This window comes from Oncorhynchus gorbuscha, linkage group LG22 (genome assembly GCF_021184085.1).
Source record: "Oncorhynchus gorbuscha isolate QuinsamMale2020 ecotype Even-year linkage group LG22, OgorEven_v1.0, whole genome shotgun sequence".
In the NCBI taxonomy this organism is placed as follows: Eukaryota; Metazoa; Chordata; class Actinopteri; order Salmoniformes; family Salmonidae; genus Oncorhynchus; species Oncorhynchus gorbuscha.
In genome coordinates this window covers 27,990,705-28,007,116 of record NC_060194.1, presented here as the reverse complement: position 1 = coordinate 28,007,116, position 16,412 = coordinate 27,990,705, and the positions used below count along the sequence as shown (strand labels likewise).

At 41.0% G+C, this 16,412-nt stretch overlaps 1 protein-coding gene across 14 annotated transcripts in view; it reads left to right on the top strand.

Annotated features, from left to right (window-relative positions):
- The first annotated feature begins 4,372 nt into the window (after nucleotides 1-4,372).
- The window catches only part of LOC124009345 (adhesion G protein-coupled receptor L2-like), a 135,640-nt gene continuing 123,600 nt past the window's right edge, over nucleotides 4,373-16,412 (top strand). For all 14 annotated transcript variants that reach the window (XR_006834279.1, XR_006834280.1, XM_046321048.1 and 11 more), the window contains exon 1: nucleotides 4,373-5,000. The gene's annotated coding sequence lies outside the window, so the exon portion shown is untranslated. The remainder of the gene's footprint in view (nucleotides 5,001-16,412) is intronic.

Sequence of the window (16,412 nt, the reverse complement as noted above, 5' to 3'; positions counted from 1 at the left end):
TTTTCAGCTGTTTATATGCATATCCTACTACCAGTCACTTTTTATGTATAAACCCACCTCAACCACTCCATCACATTGAATAAGGTACTGGCACTGACCTGTACTGTATAAACTTGCATTCTCGTGTTTCTTACTCACATCCGAGTTATTGGTTTTTATTTGTTATTCTATGTTCTATTATTATCTATATTATTATTATCATTATCACTGCATTGTTGGAAAGAGTTCTCAAGGTATGGATTTCACTGTACTGTTTTACACCTGTTGTATCCTGTGCACAAGGCGAATAAACTGAAACTTGAAGCTATTATCAACCTTTTATTTGTTTACACCGTCTTAGCTGAATTTATTTTAACATGTTGATAAAAGTGGTTATTTAACCAGTCTTATATTCAAAGTCCAAAATTATGGCACAGGTTATTATATTAATAAAGATCAGGGACATATTCAATGATCAGGGACTATAATGTCTAATGATTGAAGTACAGCCCAAAAGTTTGAAAGATAAAATGTTTTCCCCCAGTTTATTTGCATGGCTTTATTTATTATGTCAGTCTTCAGAACATTTCGCGTAGGTCCAAAACTCTCTTGGATGATAGAGGGTAGGAAAAGTTCTATGAGCCAAGGAAGAAGATCTTGAGAGTGGACAAGTCTGGATCCGTGTTGCTTGTCAGATTTCATCCGATGTGGACTCAAGGCCTGGATTCTTCTTCTATGCTTGATCTAACTTCTGTCATCTGGGGCTGCCTGGCTGGCTGCAGTCGGAGGATGACCTGTGGGGATAGATGTGGGGGACGAATAGAAATGGGTTTCAGAAAAGGAGAGTATGGCAGTATAGCTGTGCGCTTTTGAAACACAAAAGAGGGTGTTGTAGAGTCACTTCCTTGCAAGTACTGCAATTCAGTTGATGGTTTAAATTGAGTCAGATCTACGATTGAACGTTTGATTTTGAATGAGGAACTTTTTGCCCTGTATCGTGAATAGAAATGACTATCACAAACAAGAAGATGAATATAATCACTACATAATCTAGTGATAATCTAGTGATACAATAACATCTTCCTTGACATAGCTTTCCATCAATCTTGAAGGACTTCTCCTTTTGGTCCAAAATGGGATTGCCATTCAGGTGGTTTATCCTGGAGCACTATGGCAACGTGTTTGGTACCGCTGAAAATAATTAAACTAAAAGAGAAGCACACATAATAGATTGAAAAGGAAATATGTTGTGAATCCGAGGGGCACATGGAACTGGCTTCAACTGAGTGTTTGTTGTCTGAATGGAACAAGCATTTATCGAATGCCAGGGCAAATCCCTCAAACCTACTTTTAGCCTCAATTTAGGTCTTTTTCCCTCTCACTTCAGATTGCCTTAGAACTGTCGGGCTTTTGATCATAATGAGTAAAACCACAGAACAATGACTCAAGACATATTTACCACAACACTCTCCAGTACTCTCTTATTAACTGTGTTATGGTTGGTTGAAACAGTCCACAATCCTGCATGAGGTTTTGTCCATAATGTGAACAACACATTGGGGGAGGGGGACACACACATCCATGGGAAGTGAAATCAAAGAACATATGTAGGGGTGGAGGAATGGGAGACAGTGAGACATGGGACTTTTGGGGGGTATTTATTTCAGACAGTCACACAAAAATTCAAAACACTTGAGCATAGCATCTGAAGATTCATCATCATATTATTTCTCGGATGAAATATGAAATATTGTATATGTAGTCCCCCTCTTCTTATAGGCTACATGAGTGTTGAAAGTTCAAATCAAATCATCATATTCCTCTCCATGTGCTCTGTTTGTTATACACTTTAGGAGAAAAACACATGATAACGGATCTCCGAGATGATCATATTGTGCAACACAAGCAGTGGGAAGGGAAAGACTGTCTTAGTGCTTCAATATGATACAGTATTCTGTTTCTGTTGGTTTCTTCCTTTCACTCATTCTGTGGCTTCATTACTGAGGAAAACAGGGAAACCTGACAATCGTGAGAAAGACTCCAGGGTGAGTTGATGCATATGTATGGGTGGGAGCTGAGCTATTCTTCACAAGCTTGCACCGAATAAAGAAACAATTATACTGAAACGTTGTGTTGAGTAAGGGCAACAACATGCGGCTACAGTGTAACAGCAAGAATAAGCATTTTCTACGAGCACCATAAGTCTTCTGAAAATACAGGGAAGTGGCTACTTGTGTGACTTTTGGACATATACAGTATGGCATTGATCACAAGCCCCTGAATAATAAAACACACAAATATTTCAGGCACTTCGCAGGTCAGTTCAAATAAAGTATTGTGTTTATACTTTCAATAGTACTCTATACATAAACATTATTTCTCTAAATAGGAATATGTGCCAGCGGATTACCATCATTAGCCTACATCTGTTTTGTCTTACTGCGCTATTCTTTATTATGTAAAATTATGCTGTGGAAAACATGAGAGCTCCTCACTAATCCTCTCACTTTCCACCTGGTGAATTTGACCCAAATTCGCATTTCCCCTGTGCGGCCAGGAGACCGGCTTTTTATTGAAGCCACGTGTAACAGAGCCCACTGACCTAGCAATGTACTTTGGCTAGGGGGAGAAAAGAGAGGAAATTCATCTTCATTCAGGACAATAACTTTCCTTCAAACTTTGCTGTTGTGTTTTTCTTGTGTTTTTTTTTTGTTAGAAAGTAGACTCCATTTTTTGAGGGGTAATAATGTATTCTGTGTCAACATGCACTAGTAACAGAGTCTGTAATTCTGTTATTTCTTTTCACAATGTTTAAACAAAGATTACTTCTATAAATAGTGGAATGTAATGGTCCAGAAACTGACACTGGTATTAATAATAGTGTGATATTATGTTCAAAGGGAAACAGCCTGGGAATTCTGGGAAACTGAAAATAATTACCATAAACCTGTTGAGCTCAATCCAGTTGACGGATATCATTTTGCCCTCCAGTGCATCCATTGTTGTCTATAACGACGACAAGACATATACAGTTCACATTTGATGTTCCCACATAACAAGGCTATAATAAAACAACAGGAAATTACAATTTCTTGCCTGTAAATCCAATATGACATGTTGTCATCAGAGGACTTGCTTTGGGAGTTATGCACAGCAGTGACATTGTGGTCATGTTGACAGGGCATACAGACACAGCTGGGAAAACTATATAAACAGGTAGACAAACAGTTCCTATTGGCCCAGGGATTACTAGAGAGATGCTGTTTGGTTTGTGTTTAAGTTGGATGTGTTTAGATGTTATAGCTTCATGTGCTGGGTGGATTTCTTATGTTTTTCCATCAGCAGTGGCCCCACATAATCTTATTACCTTCCCGGTGTGGCTTTCCCATTCTGTCCAGATTATTCATCAAGTCGTAGGGATTAATCATGTAATAACATAGCTGCCTTTTCCCATTTTGTCCCGATTATTCATCAGGTCCAGTTGGGATTAATCATGTAATAACATAGCTGCCTTTTCCCATTTTGTCCCGATTATTCATCAGGTCCAGTTGGGATTAATCATGTAATAACATAGCTGCCTTTTCCCATTCTGTCCAGATTATTCATCAGGTCCAGTTGGGATTAATCATGTAATAACATAGCTGCCTTTTCCCATTTTGTCCAGATTATTCATCAGGTCCATTTGGGATTAATAATGTAATAACATAGCTGCCTTTTCCCATTCTGTCCAGATTATTCATCAGGACCAGTTGGGATTAATCATGTAATAACATAGCTGCCTTTTCCCATTCTGTCCAGATTATTCATCAGGGTCAGTTGGGATAAATCATGTATCTGCCTTTTCCCTTTTATTGTTTGTCTTTAGTAGTGACAACTTCTGTAAGCTATTAGCTGATACTGAGTTCAACAATAGCCCACTTTGCAATGAATTACATATTTAACAGAGCCCTATACGAAACACTGTGTTTAGAGGAATTTAGAAATATGTATTTGACTGTGCCTATCAATTTGCAGACACTGTATACAGATTTTTATATTGTGTTATCGACTGTATGTTTGTTTATCCCATGTGTAACTCTGTGTTGTTGTTTTTGTCACACTGCTATGCTTTATCTTGGCCAGGTCGCAGTTATAAATGAGAATGTGTTCTCGACTGGCCTACCTGGTTAAATAAAGGTGAAATATATATATTGTTTTATAATATTATCACTATCAAAATCCAGGCACCAGGTCCATCACATCCTTTGGGGGCCATATTCCTTCTAGTGTACAGGCAGGTCCTATACAGAACTGCTAAAATCACCAGACATCAGTCCCTGCCTTCTGCCAGATCCACGCCAGGTTTTAGGCTGGCCCATTGAAAGCCAGCTGCTGCAGAGCAGAGAACCGGCTCACGGTTTCTTCTCTTGTTTGTATGGGGAGTTCGACTGGCTCTGGCTCAGCGGTGTGTAGATAGAGGAGGGAAGAGATTGACTGGAGCACAAGCCCGACCTGAGACCCCCGAACTGAAGTCTCATTCTAGAATGTTTCAGCATTGTTTTAGGCGACTCCGAATACATTGACATCATCGTGGAAGACGACTGCCTGCATTTTTTAAAGGATATGAGCTGATTTGCTTCTCATTCGCATCGTTTACTATAGCCTAAAATTACAGCCGTGCAGTTGTTGAATTCATTGCGTCCCCTCGAAAGGAAAATGTGGATGCGTGAGAGGGATATGGAAGAAACCTATTGATTAGGCCTAATAGTTCCGAACATCAGCTCGCTATGGAAGAGTTCGTCAGGTCCTTGGGGGCGCATGGACATGGAGAGAGAGAGATACCTGCCACAAGAAACAACACGATCTGTCCCTCGTAAGGGGAGCATGCATCGGAACCACGGACGTCTTTGTGTTGCCCGCTGCGTATACCGAGTTTGAGGGTGGCCTATAGCCTGCTGAAGGGGTAACCACTCTCTCTGTGTTACTTCGGTGCCGAACTGCAATATTTGTCAATCACCAGTTAGGACTATTCGCCCCCAAATGTAAGTATTCCAACATTGGTCTAACACGCCGTCCTGCCGTCTGGGTGCTAGTTAGGTTACTTGCGATGAGGGTGTCGGTGTTTTTTTTTTAGGCTGAGTTGAGAAAATACACTTCATTCCTAACGATATCGTTGCGGTCACTAACGGACATTTTACCGAATTTCACTCCATTTTAAGAACACTTACAGATTGGTCTATAGTTGTGATGTCAATGCCAAGCAATCTGTGAAAATTAGGTCTATCTGCTACTGCTTGGTATACCAGCCTAAAGATTTTACAACCTGAAATAATTGCATTTTAACATACATCAGTGGTTCTTACATTAAGCGATTCTGGGCCTTGGGATATTGGAAAAGTTGCATGAGGTTTATCCAGATGTGGACTTCTTCGGCGGCCATCGTTGCTCTGAATTCAGTGAATTTGGTTTATTCACACTACTGTGCTTTTAAAAATCTAGTTAAGCTATAATGAATGAATGGATGGATTGAGGGCTAGGCCTAATACCTGAAATATATTATTATAGTTTTTATTCTGTTGGTCTCTGAATGAGGCGTTGTTGACCTGGCTTTGGTAATTAGTCTAGATGTCACCTGTGTAGATGAGGTTTTGGGTTAGCACCGTAAAAGAGACAAGTAGCATAATCATCTTGGATTAGGAAGAAAATATAAATGTATGTGCAGTAGGGTGGTTTGGCAAATTCTTTGTCTAGGTAACACGCTGTCAAGTACAGACGTGGAGCGATAAACTGTCAAATAAATGTAACATCTCCCATTACCCCATTAGACATAACCTAATCCCGAGGACACAACGACCTAAGTAGCTGCAAGTCAGTTGCTGTCTTCATCTTCCTCTCCATTCTGCGGCTGTAAAATGAGATCATTTCACTGAACATGTATAATTCACAGATATCTAAGCCAGCCATGTGTGATGGGACACACACACAACAAAACCCCCAGATAGCATATGGTAGCAAAATGTGTAGAATTCCAGGAAATTGGCATTAAAACTGCAAAATTCTATCTCGGCTTTATGGCAAACTGTGAACAAAAGCATGAGAAGCTATAAAACAGCACATTTTCTTTCTCTGCCCCATGGTAAAAGTGTAGAATAGCAGGAAATAAGCTTTAAAACTGCAACATTCTGTCCTAGCCTCATGACAAAATGTGTAGAATTGCATTAAATTAGTCCTCACACAGTTACCGTGCACTAATTCCATAGATTTGTTCGTCGTTTAGAGCTGGGCAGGCCATCTAATAAGAGAAGGGAGAATATAAAGTCCTCATTATCTTTCATGGTGGATTCCGTTTATGAATCATCATCATAAGTCAACATAAACGAGGCCAAATGCCAAAGCAAGCACCCTAACAAGCATATTGGGCTCTATGGGAAGCAATAAGCAAATAGCATAGGATTCCAAGCGGAGCATACATCTGGTAAAGAGCTTGACCAGTCATTATAAGTTCATTAGTGATTAGTCTAGCTCTAGCTAGCCTATATATCACAGAGGTGAGGCAGTATACCTTACCTGTAGACACACCACTCAACTCACTACAGGAGGGTAATGTTGTGTGTTGGCCCATTCCATTTTCTATGCTGGTGATGTAGTCTATTTAACTAGGTCAAATCAGGATTGAAAATGCAGTTGAGAAAATGTAAGCATTTTTAACAAGGTTATTGGAGAAAATCAGCTGCTGGTAGGGCCTATAGGCTCCTGAGTTGCGCAGCGGTCTACGGCTACAGACTACAGACCCTGGTTTGATTCCAGGCTGTATTGCACAACTAGTCCCATAGGGCGGCGCACAATTGGCCCAGCGTAGTCCGGGTTAGGGTTTGGCCGGGGTAGGCCATCATTGTACATAACAATTTGTTCTTAACTGACTTGGCTAGTTAAATAAAGGTGTTTTTTTATTTTTTTTATTTTGTTTTTTACATGTGATGGTAAAATCAAAATCATAACTAATTTGTTTTAAATACCTGTCTAGGAACCGGAGGAGTAACTTTCATGAATTTCATGTCAGTGTTGGGATGGGCTTGGGGAATTCATTGGGACAAATGTTCCGTTGTCCCTCCCATGCCCCAGATGCTCTCTGGTCCATTTGTTGAAGCCCGGGGTCTCCAGGGGAAGTGCCATCTCATCTCACATCAGCTCGGGTGCAAATGGCTTCAATGTAGGCCTATGCTAGTGTGATTTCTAGCATTTTTGTTGTTGTTGTAACTGTCGATTTACATATCAAAGTGGCTGCATTTCAATGGAGAGAACTTGAGCTACCAGCCCCCATCCCCCAACCAGTTTTGTCCTGAGAGGGGAAGGGTGCTGCTGGGCTATAGAATAGGAATGCTGTTCATTGCAGACCACTGTAAATGTTTTTTTTGCCAGTTATTTAATGCAGCATCAATATTCTGTGCGTATGTGTTTGTGTGAGAGAGTGCTTATGTTGGATTGCAAATGCAGATTTAGTTGGGATTGACAAGAGTTGGTAGGCTGCCATAATTCAAACCAAAATCCCCAAAGTAATACCCTTTGCAGACAGACTTTACAGTATGTTGCCTGTAAAAAAAAAATGTAGGCAATGTTTTTTTTTAAGAGTCCAATTCATACAGTCCAATTTTACCACGTTCTTGCCGGGATAAGTCTCCAGTGCACATGCCGGCACATTTTGGAGTGGGAGCAGACGTGGGCTGATGTGGGTGGACGTCTATTTGAAAAATCCATTGAATATACACCATCACAAAGAAATCCATTATTCATTTGTTTTGGACAGGTCGTAAGAAACACTGTAAGGCTAAATAAAATAATAAAGAATAAAATCTGTTTTCAAAAGGATAGAATGACATATTTTGAGTTCAATTATGTTGCTGGTCGGTGCAGCCTATATGCTACATGGTAGCGCCATGTACATGATATCAAAAGTTATTTTGTTAATTCAACAGACAAGACACACTTCGGTTACCTTTATCACAGTCAACACACATATTGTATAGTAGGTTAAGAATTATAATGAGAAAAATAGAAATACATTTGAATACTATTTTGCACACATGGCAACGTGTGGAACTGATGTCATATGAAAAGTAATATTTTTAAAACAGAGCCCAAGGCAAGCCTATGCTTTTTAGATACAGGTTTCATCTCTTTCCTACCCTCACTCTGCTTCGTTAAGGAGCAGGAATAGGGTCCTACACTGAGGGTATTGTCATCATGATACCAATAGAAAATGATAGCAACCTATATTTTCAAAAGCATGTGAGTCTCGTGTTCATATTTCACAACCTCCGCAGGCTATTTGAGTTGCCCTGAACTCGATCCAGCAAAAATGAAATCTACACTTGATTTAAGCTACATTATTGCATGCTAAATATTTCTTATTCAGTGATAGATGAACAAATGACTAATGAGCTTTATTACCTCCCCTTATTTGCCCAGCCAGAGAATTAACCAAATGTTCAAATGGAGATTCAGTGAAACAAAATCCCATTGATTGATTAAGACGCATCACAAGCTTTTGGTAGGGACTAGGCCTCGACCATTAAGTGACTTGCAAGTGAAGAGCAAAATAATCCACTTGTTAAACTACAGAACGTGCTGGCAATATATATATATATATATATTTAAATGAGCCAAATGGACAAGATGATCATGAGCAGCATTCACCTCAATTTAGCTAACATTTCCACAGCCTAATTGCAGCCTAACCAATATCCAAATGGAGATTCAGTGAAAATAAAAATCTGACATGGATTGATTTATCAAGACGAGTCTCCACGCTTGTCTAAAAGCAGCGTAGAGGCTTTTGTCGTCGGCAATACCTTTTTATATATAAAGAAATGTCGTCAAAAGATTGTCTGGATACTGTTTTTCCCGGGAAAACGTAGTGGTTTGAAAGGTGTGTAAGTAGAGAAATGTGAGAAGTGCTTGTTGCAGTGTGAGTAGTGTCCACTTGGGGGTTTTGGTGGGAGCTTATTTAAATACGCTGACATGTATTGATTTATTTTCTGACATAAAAAAATAAAAAAATAATTATAGGATCTAAGATTAAAATCTTTACGGCACACTTTTTGTTTGCTATTGTCTCTCACATTAAAAGTACACACTAGGCCTATACTTGGCATGACCACAAAACATGATCAAAACCAGCTCTTTTATAAAGATAACTCAAGAAGAAACTACACAATAGGCCTACATGCTTCAAGTAGCATCTTGTGTAATTATATTATTGTAAAATAAAATAATAAGCAAAACGATCAATGGATTAAGCCATTTCCTTTAACTTCTATTTGAGTTATTGGTTATTTACAAAAATCCAAATAGATTTCTGGAGGCCTCTTCGACAGCTTTGTGGGAAGCACTGTTTTGAGCAACCAAGGGCCTCTTGTTTTTCTGTCATAAAGATGGTTTATTTTCCATGCAATGCAGCTGTTGCTCTGCTGTGAAAGAACGCCTTGCTGAGTGAAGCCTTGCTGAGTTTATTTAGATTTATTTCCTTTAATGTCTTGTCAAACATCGCCTAATAGGGATGTCGAACACAATGTAACCGTGAGGAATCAAACAGATGGACACACACACAAGCCATTCCTTCCTTACAAACGGATGACAATTTATGTCAAGAAAGAGGAAAAGCCTCTTCCCTTCCCTCCCTCATTCTTTTCATTTTATTTCTATTTCTTCTGAAATGTACATCGCTCACATCCATTAGTTGAAGCCCAGGTTGCTGTAACGCAGGGTGCCGGCCTACAGGACAGGTCAATGGTGATGGTCGGTTGGCACCCGATTCCTTATATAGTGTACTGCGTTTGACCAGGGCTCTGGTCAGATGTAGTGCACTATATAGGGAATAGGGAGCCATTTGGGACAAAAGCCCCACAGGCGGTGGATGTAAATGCCAGGGGTAGCGTTCTCCCAAGGGTTAGTGGCCCTGATCATCCTGCCTTTTGGTAATAAAGTGAGCGCAGCTCTCCTCTGCCCGCTACGGCCCGCCACAACCCAGATGACACATAATGAAAAGAGATGCCTGCTTCCTATGCTCACGCACAATCGCATCAGAGAAAGGGAGAGAGAAGACACAGAGGGAGAGAGAGAAGCTCACCTGCCACCCTCAATCACAAGGGGCCGGTTTGACAGCTGTCTTTTTCTGTTTTCTGACACGCTCACTGTCAAAAGTTAGGAACAAACAGATGGAGAAGGAGAGAATGGGAGGAAGAGAAGGAGAGGGGGATACGTAAGGAGGAAGAGGAGGGTGATGAGTTGTTTGATTTGGTAGTTAATTGTAAATGTTCATCGTAGCTTTTTCATCATCTGTCTTCCTCCTTTTTATAGCAACTGAGATAAATGGATGGAGACTGGAACAAATGACATTGTGTTAGCTGACCCGCTCGATTAATGTATGCCTTTGGTATTTCTAAGGGGTAAAAATCTCCCTCACCACCCTCTGTGCTTTAAATGACAGTTAACTTTCCCCCACTGCTTCTCAAATGGATGTTTAATGATCAACAGAGGCCCTGGAGCTGAGCTATAGAGCAGAGCAGCCCTAGATATGTTCTCACCAAACATCTCCCTCCCTGCCTACCCTCCATAGCCCCTACAACACAGAACGCTTTTCCTTCTGTTAAGAAAGCAAGCCCCCTTGGTGTTGTTAAAGCCCACATCGTCTGGAAGGGAGCGGAGGGGCTGCTAGTTTTTTGAGTGATGGATGATCTTTGGGTCTTTTGGGTCCGTGTTTAACTCTTTGGAGTGTGTAAAGCTGGCCCAGTGGGAGACGTGTCGCAGGGGTGTGATGGATGGCCGGGGGTCCTTAGGCTTCATCTATCAGGAGATTAGCAATGACCTGTGAGTTGTCTGGACCGCCCTCAGAGATGCTCTGTGGTGCTCTACCACCACTGGACTGGAGGGCATTAGCGTAAGAGGACACTGCTCTGGTTCTGTCTCAGGGGAGGAGACTGATTATGTGCTTTATTTGGTGGTCTTCTATACCTTCAGGTCACAGGAAGTGTGGAGCTTATAGCGCTCAGGTGCTATGCTTTTGTCTTGGTAGGGTGGATCACGCTGAGGCAGATCGGAGGCTTGCTATGAATATTTTTTCGTTGCCTTCCGTGATTTCTAGAAATAGCAAGTTTGGAATATACAGGTTCCACACTATTGGAGTCATGTTTCTCTTTCCTTTTTTGAAAGATTGTTTTTTTGAGTGGACTGGAGATGAATGTGTCTTCTAGAGGTCGACCGTCTATGATTTTTCAACGCCGATACCGATTTATCGGAGGACAAAAAAAGCCGATACCGATTAATCGGACGGTTTTTAAAATGTATTTGTAATAATGACAATTACAACAATACTGAATGAACACTTATTTTAACTTAATATAATACATCAATCAAATTAATTTAGCCTCAAATAACTAATGAAACATGTTCAATTTGGTTTGAATAATGCAAAAACAAAGTGTTTGAGAAGAAGTGCAATATGTGCCATGTAAGAAAGCTAACGTTTCAGATCCTTGCTCAGAACATGAGAACATTTGAAAGCTGGTGGTTCCTTTTAACACGAGTCTTCAATATTCCCAGGTAAGAAGTTTTAGGTTGTAGTTATTATAAGACTATTTCTCTCTATACAATTTGTATTTCATTAACCTTTGACTATTAGATGTCCTCTCCTCGCTCCTACCTGGGCTCGAACCAGGAACACAACGACAACAGCCACCCTCGAAGCAGCGTTACCCATGTAGAGCAAGGGGAACAACTACTCCAAGTCTCAGAGCGAGTGACGTTTGAAACGCTATTAGCACACACCCTGCTAACTAGCTAGCCATTTTACATCACATCGTTACACCAACCTAATCTCGGGAGTTGATAGGATTGAAGTCATAAACAGCAGAGCTGCTGGGAAAACACATGAAAGTGCTGTTTGAATGAATGCTTATGAGCCTGCTGCTGCCTACCATCGCTCAGACAGACTGCTCTATCAAATCATAGACTTAGTTATAACATAATAACACACAGAGATATACAAGACTTAGTTTCCGGATTCAACCATATTAATGACCTATCATCTCGAAAAACAAGACATTTATTCTTTCAGTGAAATAAAATACGGAACGGTTCTGTATCTAACGGGTGGTACCCATCAGTCTAAATATTCCTGTTACATTCCACAACCTTCAATGTTATGTCATAATTACCTAAAATTCTGGCAAATTAGTTCACAATGATCCAGGCGGCCCAAACTGTTGCATATACCCTGACTCTGCGTTCAATGAACACAAGAGAAGTGACACAATTTCACCTGGTTAATATTGCCTGCTAACCTGGATTTCTTTTAGCTAAATATGCAGGTTTAAAAATATATATGTCTGTCTGTGTATTGATTTTAAGAAAGCATTTGTGTTTATGCTTAGGTACACGTTGGACCAACGGCGGCAGTCCTTTTTCGCGAATGCACACTGCATCGGTTATTTGCAACGCAGGACACGCTAGATAGACTAGAAATATCAACCATGTGTAGTTAGTGATTATGATTGATTAAGTTTAATGCTTGCGAGCAATTTACCTTGGCGTCTTACTGCATTCGTGTAACAGGTGGGCTCCTCGTGAGGCTAGTGGTTACAGCGTTGGACTAGTTAACCGTAAGGTTGCAAGATTGAATCACTGAGCTGACAAGGTAAAAATCTGTCGTTCTGCCCCTGAACAAGGCAGTTAACCCACCGTTCCTAGGCCGTCATTGAAAATAAGAATGTGTTCTTAACTGACTTGCCTAGTTAAATAAAGATAAAACAAAATAAAAAAAATTGGCATAATAGGCATCCAAAATGACAGATTTCCGATTTGTTATGAAAACTTTAAATCGGCCCTAATTAATCGGCCATTCCGATTTAATCGGGCGACCTCTAGTGTCTTCTCCAAGGACTACCGTACACCCTCTCAGGCTTTAACGAGTCTCATAGCTGTAGATTAGTCTGTTTGTCTCTTTTTTATATATATATGAAAATATATGTCTATATCAATCACTTCTCCCATCATATCAAGGTTTGTTATTTTAATATTTGCTTTGGCGAGTAAGACAAAGAATCTACTTATCTCAGATAGCCATTCACACTCCATCAATCAAACCAATGTTGTGCCATTGAATGAATCTCTGGGGCCTGTACTCGTGATAGACTGAATTCATCTGTAAAATGATTTCAGAGAAGGACTTGAGCAAATAGCTGTCGGACAAGAATATTTTAACAGGCTCCAGGGTCTTTCTGTTCAACGACACACCACCTTAATCCAAATTCAGCTAGAATGATATTTGGGGTTAGTTTGTTGAGAGTTATGTTTTTTAATGTTATTTTAATTGTTGTGCTTTGCTCACACATTGCATAATAGTAGAAACCACATTTGTGTCCTCTGTAGGTTGAGTGAAAGCTTATTTACTTTGTGTGTGCATTGTCTAAGTCCCAAACATAAATGTCACCTCCCACGATATTGCTGGCATTTGGCGTGATTTGTTTTTTTAATCAGAAGACTGTTATTGACATTTTTCAGAGAGACTGTTTTCCACCCAAAAACAATGCTTTCAGAGAGACTGTTTTCCACCCAAAAACAATGCTTTCAGAGAGACTGTTTTCCACCCAAAAACAATGCTTTCAGAGAGACTGTTTTCCACCCAAAAACAATGCTTTCAAAGAGACTGTTTTTGGGTGGAAAACAATGCTTTCAGAGAGACAGCATCGACACCCCCCCTTCAAAAAGAGAGAGAGAGAGAGGGATTTTAATTAGAGAGTCCTAAGCAGCCTGTCTTCTCTCTGCTAAACAAAACTACTATCAAACATGTTAAAGGAAACAAATAATGACTTTGCTGACAGCTAGAGTAATGAGAAGGGGAAAAATAAGTGCAAATGATGGGGCAATAGGCCAATTTTAAATATAGCATTTCATGTGATTGTAAACCGGCTTTGTGGAGTAGATAATATACTTGATGTATATCATACTTGGCTCATAAACGTATTGCATATGATGTGCCATGTCTAACCCTATCCTATAGGGCAGGCAATTGCCAGGGACCTCACAATAACATATTGTCATGATTCTTAGGTGCTGATATTTTATGTTTTGTGATTCTGACGAGTCTATATGTATTGCGATTTGACACTGATCTTATTGCAATTCGATGTTCCAAACATATGTCTGCTACAGAGGGACAAGAGACAGCCATGAGAAAATGAGTTTTGATCAGTCAGGGAAATAAAAGTGCTGAAAACAAATTGGCTCCCTGTTTAAAAAGATGACTGGAGACAAGCAATGAAAGAAAAATGGTGCAGGTACAGACAACTAGCGCAAAATAATATTGTGATATTGTCAAAAAGATACAATATATTGTCAAATAATATCCTGATGTGTAACTGTTTGTGTACACAAAGAAACATGAAGAAATGTCCTTGCAGTTTAGCATACCATTCAATGTGCCTACAGGAAACCTGAGCTGAATCTAAAACTCAAACCCTTTCCAATGCTTTTAGATAGTGGTGTAGATTGAACAGGGCTTATTTTCAGCGTGCAGGTTTGTGTCCTGCGTTCCAGGACCTTTGTTAGGACATTTTAATTACAGCCGAGCTTGGGTGTCATTGATCTAGGCTTGGAGGGATTTCTCTGTCATTGAGAAAGGCCTATTTGTTAGTACAGGCCAGTGAATGCTTCCACCTGCGCTTACATAGAGCCTGTACTTCCACTGTTACATAGAGCCTGTACTTCCACTGTTACGTAGAGCCTGTACTTCCACTGTTACGTAGAGCCTGTACTTCCACTGTTACGTAGAGCCTGTACTTCCACTGTTACGTAGAGCCTGTACTTCCACTGTTACGTAGAGCCTGTACCTTCCACTGTTACGTAGAGCCTGTACTTCCACTGTTACGTAGAGCCTGTACTTCCACTGTTACGTAGAGCCTGTACTTCCACTGTTACGTAGAGCCTGTACTTCCACTGTTACGTAGAGCCTGTACTTCCACTGTTACGTAGAGCCTGTACTTCCACTGTTACGTAGAGCCTGTACTTCCACTGTTACGTAGAGCCTGTACTTCCACTGTTACGTAGAGCCTGTACTTCCACTGTTGCGTAGAGCCTGTACTTCCACTGTTGCGTAGAGCCTATACTTCCACTGTTGCGTAGAGCCTATACTTCCACTGTTGCGTAGAGCCTATACTTCCACTGTTACGTAGAGCCTGTACTTCCACTGTTACGTAGAGCCTGTACTTCCACTGTTACGTAGAGCCTGTACTTCCACTGTTACGTAGAGCCTGTACTTCCACTGTTACGTAGAGCCTGTACTTCCACTGTTACGTAGAGCCTGTACTTCCACTGTAACATAGAGCCTGTACTTCCACTGTTACATAGAGCCTGTACTTCCACTGTTATGGTGAAAAATGAAAGAGACAGCAATGCAGGGGGTTGATTGTTCATTCACTTACTGTGCCGTTTATTTAGTATAATTTATTTACACCTCCGAGGGGTAGCTAGCTTATCCTGGTTAAATCTGATGGAATTCTGTGTAGCGTTCCATCTGTTTAAACCAGGCTATAGCTAGCTGACACATTAGAGGACCTTCACTGTCTGTGCCTATATTAAGCAAGGCAGATTCTGTACTTGATGTGTAATGGTTAAATCGGCCTCAGAGGAGTAGACTAGCTAGCTAAGCTAACACATCAGAATACCTTTGGAAGGGAGACTACTTCTCCCACTTCAGTTGCCGCAGCAACGTCACATCTGTTGCGGACTCCCTCCCTCTGTCGCCACCTGCAGTGTCCTTCTCTTTCGTCCTCTTATGGAGCACTTCTTCACTGTTTCTGTGTTGTCACCCACCATTTTAAATATTTTATCAGGCTGTTAGATAATGCTTCCCGATGACGGTGAATTATTGATGGCCTTGTACCTATGAGTAGGACCGGGCAGGCTTTTAACTCTCTGAGCTGCCTTTCTGCTGCTGCTGACCTGGCCAGGTCTCTTCAGAGGTAACTAAGGGACACTACACAAACACCCAAAGGAATGATGTAGGCCTGCTGGTGGAGGAGGAGAGGAGGTGCCCTGAGAATGAAAAGAGGGCAGGGCATCTTCTACTCCAGGACTGGGCTAGGGCTCTGCTTCAGTCTTCTACTCCAGTACTGGGCTAGGGCTCTGCTTCAGTCTTCTACTCCAGTACTGGGCTAGGGCTCTGCTTCAGTCTTCTACTCCAGGACTGGGCTAGGGCTCTGCTTCAGTCTTCTACTCCAGTACTGGGCTAGGGCTCTGCTTCAGTCTTCTACTCCAGTACTGGGCTAGGGCTCTGCTTCAGTCTTCTACTCCAGTACTGGGCTAGGGCTCTGCTTCAGTCTTCTACTCCAGTACTGGGCTAGGGCTCTGCTTCAGTCTTCTACTCCAGTACTGGGCTAGGGCTCTGCTTCAGTCTTCTA